This window comes from Myxine glutinosa, chromosome 3 (genome assembly GCF_964187855.1).
Source record: "Myxine glutinosa chromosome 3, kmMyxGlut1.1, whole genome shotgun sequence".
NCBI classification, from domain to species: domain Eukaryota; kingdom Metazoa; phylum Chordata; class Myxini; order Myxiniformes; family Myxinidae; genus Myxine; species Myxine glutinosa.
Genome location: NC_136263.1, coordinates 125,185,438 through 125,194,240, shown reverse-complemented (window position 1 = coordinate 125,194,240; position 8,803 = coordinate 125,185,438).

Here is an 8,803-nt window from a genome sequence, read left to right as displayed (position 1 = left end):
ACACACACAAACACAAGTGTACACAAACAGACACGCACACACAAAGACAGACACGCGCGCACACACACACACACACACACACACACACACACACACACACACACACACACACACACACACACAAAACAGACACACACACACACACACACACACACACAGGCGTATGATATATATTTAAAAATGAGTGACACCCTTCTACCACTTGTACATTTAACGTAGTTTTGTCATAAATTAAAAAAGTTATTTTATTGTCTTTCTAGCAAACTGACTGTTTTGTGGGATGTGAATCACCTTCTTTAATGTCAGATCTTTGCACACCAGCTGATTCTTACAACATATTGTGGCATGCAACTCCTGTTTTTCAGTGGTAGATGTTCATATTGTGGCATGCAACTCCTGTTTTTGAGTGATATATGTTCATATTGTGGCATGCAACTCCAGTTTTTCAGTGATAGATGTTCATATCGTGGTATGCAGCTCCTGTTTTTCAGAGGTAGATGTTCATATTGTGGCATGCAACTCCTGTTTTTCAGTGATAGATGTTCATATCGTGGCATGCAGCTCCTGTTTTTCAGAGGTAGATGTTCATATTGTGGCATGCAATCCTGTTTTTCAGAGGTAGGTGTTCATATTGTGGCATGCAACTCCTGTTTTTCAGAGGTAGATGTTCATATTGTGGCATGCAACTCCTGTTTTTCAGAGGTAGATGTTCATATTGTGGCATGCAATCCTGTTTTTCAGTGATAGATGTTCATATCGTGGCATGCAATCCTGTTTTTCAGTGGTAGATGTTCATATTGTGGCATGCAACTCCTGTTTTTCAGTGGTAGATGTTCATATTGTGGCATGCAACTCCTGTTTTTCAGTGATATATGTTCATATTGTGGCATGCAACTCCTGTTTTTCAGTGATAGATGTTCATATCGTGGCATGCAGCTCCTGTTTTTCAGTGATAGATGTCATATCGTGGCATGCAACTCCTGTTTTTCAGTGATAGATGTTCATATTGTGGCATGCAACTCCTGTTTTTCAGTGATATATGTTCATATTGTGGCATGCAACTCCTGTTTTTCAGTGATATATGTTCATATTGTGGCATGCAACTCCTGTTTTTCAGTGATAGATGTTCATATCGTGGGATGCAGCTCCTGTTTGTCAGAGGTAGATGTTCAAATTGTGGCATGCAACTCCTGTTTTTCAGTGATAGATGTTCATATCGTGGCATGCAGCTCCTGTTTTTCAGAGGTAGATGTTCATATTGTGGCATGCAACTCCTGTTTTTCAGTGATATATGTTCATATTGTGGCATGCAATCCTGTTTTTCAGAGGTAGATGTTCATATTGTGGCATGCAACTCCTGTTTTTCAGTGATAGATGTTCATATTGTGGCATGCAACTCCTGTTTTTCAGAGGTAGATGCTCATATTGTGGCATGCAACTCCTGTTTTTCAGTGATAGATGTTCATATTGTGGCATGCAACTCCTGTTTTTCAGAGGTAGATGTTCATATTGTGGCATGCAACTCCTGTTTTTTCAGAGGTAGATGTTCATATTGTGGCATGCAATCCTGTTTTTCAGTGATAGATGTTCATATCGTGGCATGCAATCCTGTTTTTCAGTGATATATGTTCATATTGTGGCATGCAACTCCTGTTTTTCAGTGATAGATGTTCATATCGTGGCATGCAACTCCTGTTTTTCAGTGATAGATGTTCATATTGTGGCATGCAACTCCTGTTTTTCAGTGATAGATGTTCATATCGTGGTATGCAGCTCCTGTTTTTCAGAGGTAGATGTTCATATTGTGGCATGCAACTCCTGTTTTTCAGTGATAGATGTTCATATCGTGGCATGCAGCTCCTGTTTTTCAGAGGTAGATGTTCATATTGTGGCATGCAACTCCTGTTTTTCAGTGATATATGTTCATATTGTGGCATGCCATCCTGTTTTTCAGAGGTAGATGTTCATATTGTGGCATGCAACTCCTGTTTTTCAGTGATATATGTTCATATTGTGGCATGCAACTCCTGTTTTTCAGAGGTAGATGTTCATATTGTGGCATGCAACTCCTGTTTTTCAGAGGTAGATGTTCATATTGTGGCATGCAATCCTGTTTTTCACTGATAGATGTTCATATCGTGGCATGCAATCCTGTTTTTCAGTGGTAGATGTTCATATTGTGGCATGCAACTCCTGTTTTTCAGTGATAGATGTTCATATTGTGGCATGCAACTCCTGTTTTTCAGTGATATATGTTCATATTGTGGCATGCAACTCCTGTTTTTCAGTGATAGATGTTCATATCGTGGCATGCAGCTCCTGTTTTCCAGTGATAGATGTTCATATTATGGCATGCAACTCCTGTTTTTCAGTGATATATGTTCATATTGTGGCATGCAACTCCTGTTTTTCAGAGGTAGATGTTCATATTGTGGCATGCAACTCCTGTTTTTCAGAGGTAGATGTTCATATTGTGGCATGCAATCCTGTTTTTCACTGATAGATGTTCATATCGTGGCATGCAATCCTGTTTTTCAGTGGTAGATGTTCATATTGTGGCATGCAACTCCTGTTTTTCAGTGATAGATGTTCATATTGTGGCATGCAACTCTTGTTTTTCAGTGATATATGTTCATATTGTGGCATGCAACTCCTGTTTTTCAGTGATAGATGTTCATATCGTGGCATGCAGCTCCTATTTTCCAGTGATAGATGTTCATATTATGGCATGCAACTCCTGTTTTTCAGTGATAGGTGTTCATATTGTGGCATGCAACTCCTGTTTTTCAGAGGTAGATGTTCATATTGTGGCATGCAACTCCTGTTTTTCAGTGATAGATGTTCATATCGTGGCATGCAGCTCCTGTTTTTCAGAGGTAGATGTTCATATTGTGGCATGCAACTCCTGTTTTTCAGAGGTAGATGTTCATATTGTGGCATGCAACTCCTGTTTTTCAGAGGTAGATGTTCATATTGTGGCATGCAATCCTGTTTTTCAGTGATAGATGTTCATATCGTGGCATGCAATCCTGTTTTTCAGTGATAGATGTTCATATTGTGGCATGCAACTCCTGTGTTTCAGTGATATATGTTCATATTGTGGCATGCAACTCCTGTTTTTCAGAGGTAGATGTTCATATTGTGGCATGCAACTCCTGTTTTTCAGTGATATATGTTCATATTGTGGCATGCAACTCCTGTTTTTCAGAGGTAGATGTTCATATTGTGGCATGCAACTCCTGTTTTTCAGAGGTAGATGTTCATATTGTGGCATGCAATCCTCTTTTTCAGTGATAGATGTTCATATCGTGGCATGCAATCCTGTTTTTCAGTGGTAGATGTTCATATTGTGGCATGCAACTCCTGTTTTTCAGTGATAGATGTTCATATTGTGGCATGCAACTCCTGTTTTTCAGTGATATATGTTCATATTGTGGCATGCAACTCCTGTTTTTCAGTGATAGATGTTCATATCGTGGCATGCAGCTCCTGTTTTCCAGTGATAGATGTTCATATTATGGCATGCAACTCCTGTTTTTCAGTGATAGGTGTTCATATTGTGGCATGCAACTCCTGTTTTTCAGAGGGAGATGTTCATATTGTGGCATGCAACTCCTGTTTTTCAGTGATAGATGTTCATATCGTGGCATGCAGCTCCTGTTTTTCAGAGGTAGATGTTCATATTGTGGCATGCAACTCCTGTTTTTCAGAGGTAGATGTTCATATTCTGGCATGCAATCCTGTTTTTCAGTGATAGATGTTCATATCGTGGCATGCAATCCTGTTTTTCAGTGATAGATGTTCATATTGTGGCATGCAACTCCTGTTTTTCAGTGATAGATGTTCATATTGTGGCATGCAACTCCTGTTTTTCGGTGATAGATGTTCATATTGTGGCATGCAACTCCTGTTTTTCAGTGATATATGTTCATATTGTGGTATGCAACTCCTGTTTTTCAGAGGTAGATGTTCATATTGTGGCATGCAACTCCTGTTTTTCAGTGATAGATGTTCATATTGTGGCATGCAACTCCTGTTTTTCAGTGATATATGTTCATATTGTGGCATGCAACTCCTGTTTTTCAGAGGTAGATGTTCATATTGTGGCATGCAACTCCTGTTTTTCAGTGATATATGTTCATATTGTGGCATGCAACTCCTGTTTTTCAGAGGTAGATGTTCATATTGTGGCATGCAACTCCTGTTTTTCAGAGGTAGATGTTCATATTGTGGCATGCAATCCTCTTTTTCAGTGATAGATGTTCATATCGTGGCATGCAATCCTGTTTTTCAGTGGTAGATGTTCATATTGTGGCATGCAACTCCTGTTTTTCAGTGATAGATGTTCATATTGTGGCATGCAACTCCTGTTTTTCAGTGATATATGTTCATATTGTGGCATGCAACTCCTGTTTTTCAGTGATAGATGTTCATATCGTGGCATGCAGCTCCTGTTTTCCAGTGATAGATGTTCATATTATGGCATGCAACTCCTGTTTTTCAGTGATAGGTGTTCATATTGTGGCATGCAACTCCTGTTTTTCAGTGATAGATGTTCATATCGTGGCATGCAGCTCCTGTTTTTCAGAGGTAGATGTTCATATTGTGGCATGCAACTCCTGTTTTTCAGAGGTAGATGTTCATATTCTGGCATGCAATCCTGTTTTTCAGTGATAGATGTTCATATCGTGGCATGCAATCCTGTTTTTCAGTGATAGATGTTCATATTGTGGCATGCAACTCCTGTTTTTCAGTGATAGATGTTCATATTGTGGCATGCAACTCCTGTTTTTCAGTGATATATGTTCATATTATGGCATGCATCTCCTGTTTTTCAGTGATAGATGTTCATATTGTGGCATGCAACTCCTGTTTTTCAGTGATATATGTTCATATTGTGGCATTCAACTCCTGTTTTTCAGAGGTGGATGTTTATATTGTGGCATGCAACTCCTGTTTTTCAGAGGTAGATGTTCATATTGTGGCATGCAATCCTGTTTTTCAGTGATAGATGTTCATATCGTGGCATGCAATCCTGTTTTTCAGTGGTAGATGTTCATATTGTGGCATGCAACTCCTGTTTTTCAGTGATAGATGTTCATATTGTGGCATGCAACTCCTGTTTTTCAGTGATATATGTTCATATTGTGGCATGCAACTCCTGTTTTTCAGTGATAGATGTTCATATCGTGGCATGCAGCTCCTGTTTTTCAGTGATATATGTTCATATTGTGGCATGCAACTCCTGTTTTTCAGTGATAGATGTTCATATTGTGGCATGCAACTCCTGTTTTTCAGTGATAGATGTTCATATCGTGGCATGCAGCTCCTGTTTTTCAGAGGTAGATGTTCATATTGTGGCATGCAACTCCTGTTTTTCAGTGATATATGTTCATATTGTGGCATGCAATCCTGTTTTTCAGAGGTAGATGCTCATATTGTGGCATGCAACTCCTGTTTTTCAGTGAAAGATGTTCATATTGTGGCATTCAACTCCTGTTTTTCAGTGATAGATGTTCATATTGTGGCATGCAACTCCTGTTTTTCAGAGGTAGATGTTCATATTGTGGCATGCAACTCCTGTTTTTCAGAGGTAGATGTTCATATTGTGGCATGCAATCCTGTTTTTCAGTGATAGATGTTCATATCGTGGCATGCAATCCTGTTTTTCAGTGATAGATGTTCATATTGTGGCATGCAACTCCTGTTTTTCAGTGATAGATGTTCATATTGTGGCATGCAACTCCTGTTTTTCAGTGATATATGTTCATATTGTGGCATTCAACTCCTGTTTTTCAGTGATAGATGTTCATATTGTGGCATGCAACTCCTGTTTTTCAGTGATAGATGTTCATATTGTGGCATGCAACTCCTGTTTTTCAGTGATATATGTTCATATTGTGGCATGCAACTCCTGTTTTTCAGTGATATATGTTCATATTGTGGCATGCAACTCCTGTTTTTCAGTGATAGATGTTCATATCGTGGCATGCAGCTCCTGTTTTTCAGAGGTAGATGTTCAAATTGTGGCATGCAACTCCTGTTTTTCAGTGATAGATGTTCATATCGTGGCATGCAGCTCCTGTTTTTCAGAGGTAGATGTTCATATTGTGGCATGCAACTCCTGTTTTTCAGTGATATATGTTCATATTGTGGCATGCAATCCTGTTTTTCAGAGGTAGATGCTCATATTGTGGCATGCAACTCCTGTTTTTCAGTGATAGATGTTCATATTGTGGCATGCAACTCCTGTTTTTCAGTGATAGATGTTCATATTGTGGCATGCAACTCCTGTTTTTCAGAGGTAGATGCTCATATTGTGGCATGCAACTCCTGTTTTTCAGTGATAGATGTTCATATTGTGGCATGCAACTCCTGTTTTTCAGAGGTAGATGTTCATATTGTGGCATGCAACTCCTGTTTTTCAGAGGTAGATGTTCATATTGTGGCATGCAATCCTGTTTTTCAGTGATACATGTTCATATTGTGGCATGCAATCCTGTTTTTCAGTGATATATGTTCATATTGTGGCATGCAACTCCTGTTTTTCAGTGATAGATGTTCATATCGTGGCATGCAGCTCCTGTTTTTCAGTGATAGATGTTCATATTGTGGCATGCAACTCCTGTTTTTCAGTGATAGATGTTCATATCGTGGTATGCAGCTCCTGTTTTTCAGAGGTAGATGTTCATATTGTGGCATGCAACTCCTGTTTTTCAGTGATAGATGTTCATATCGTGGCATGCAGCTCCTGTTTTTCAGAGGTAGATGTTCATATTGTGGCATGCAACTCCTGTTTTTCAGTGATATATGTTCATATTGTGGCATGCAACTCCTGTTTTTCAGAGGTAGATGTTCATATTGTGGCATGCAACTCCTGTTTTTCAGAGGTAGATGTTCATATTGTGGCATGCAATCCTGTTTTTCAGTGATAGATGTTCATATCGTGGCATGCAATCCTGTTTTTCAGTGGTAGATGTTCATATTGTGGCATGCAACTCCTGTTTTTCAGTGATATATGTTCATATTGTGGCATGCAACTCCTGTTTTTCAGTGATAGATGTTCATATCGTGGCATGCAGCTCCTGTTTTTCAGTGATAGATGTTCATATCGTGGCATGCAGCTCCTGTTTTTCAGAGGTAGATGTTCATATTGTGGCATGCAACTCCTGTTTTTCAGAGGTAGATGTTCATATTGTGGCATGCAACTCCTGTTTTTCAGAGGTAGATGTTCATATTGTGGCATGCAATCCTGTTTTTCAGTGATAGATGTTCATATCGTGGCATGCAGCTCCTGTTTTTCAGTGATAGATGTTCATATTGTGGCATGCAACTCCTGTTTTTCAGTGATAGATGTTCATATTGTGGCATGCAACTCCTGTTTTTCAGTGATATATGTTCATATTGTGGCATGAAACTCCTGTTTTTCAGTGATAGATGTTCATATTGTGGCATGCAACTCCTGTGTTTCAGTGATAGATGTTCATATCGTGGCATGCAGCTCCTGTTTTTCAGAGGTAGATGTTCATATTGTGGCATGCAACTCCTGTTTTTCAGTGATATATGTTCATATTGTGGCATGCAATCCTGTTTTTCAGAGGTAGATGTTCATATTGTGGCATGCAACTCCTGTTTTTCAGAGGTAGATGTTCATATTGTGGCATGCAACTCCTGTTTTTCAGAGGTAGATGTTCATATTGTGGCATGCAATCCTGTTTTTCAGTGATAGATGTTCATATCGTGGCATGCAATCCTGTTTTTCAGTGATAGATGTTCATATTGTGGCATGCAACTCCTGTTTTTCAGTGATAGATGTTCATATTGTGGCATGCAACTCCTGTTTTTCAGTGATATATGTTCATATTGTGGCATGCAACTCCTGTTTTTCAGTGATAGATGTTCATATTGTGGCATGCAACTCCTGTTTTTCAGTGATATATGTTCATATTGTGGCATGCAATCCTGTTTTCAGTGATAGATGTTCATATCGTGGCATGCAATCCTGTTTTTCAGTGATAGATGTTCATATCGTGGCATGCAATCCTGTTTTTCAGTGACAGATGTTGACCACGATTAAAGAACAGCTTTATCTGTGTATTTCACCGCACTGCATTCCTCTGTCCCCTCACTTTTATTATTTGTGGAATTGTTCATCTGCCCAATCATATCCCTCCCTCCACTGCTTAAATGTTTGAACTCACTCACCTCAATGTCATGTCACCTCACATTTCCATGCATGACACTGTTATTAACCCCCTACCATGCCCATATCCCCTCCTTTTCATTTGGGTCATGTTTACGAGTGTGTTGTCTGTTCGCCTTCTGTGTCGCTCAATTGCACCCTCATTCTTTGTCATATTGCTCCCCCATGAGCTTCATGGGATAAAAAGGATTTGTATGACAATATGGTGGAACGTGATCCCACACCTATCTGCTCCATAACCATTCCCATCACTCCCTTTTATCTCAACTCCTCCCAACATTTTTCCTTTCGCTCCCCAATCCTACCATACTTCTTTCAAAAACCTCTCAATTTAACCACACTCCGTATGACACATAATAAATAGATACGATTCCGGTTTATTTACTTTGAATGTAGACGTGGATGAAGCTGACAAAAACCTGGCTGTGTTTCAGCAGATCCATGTTCAAAATTGAAGGCAACACTAAACATAATTGCTCAGCAGGAAAGACCCAGGTACGAAATTATTGGAACCACAAGTTTCAGCTCCATGAGTCTTAATTTTTTTTTAAATAATATAACATAAAATAAAATAAAAATTATGAAAAACTGTACAGGTAA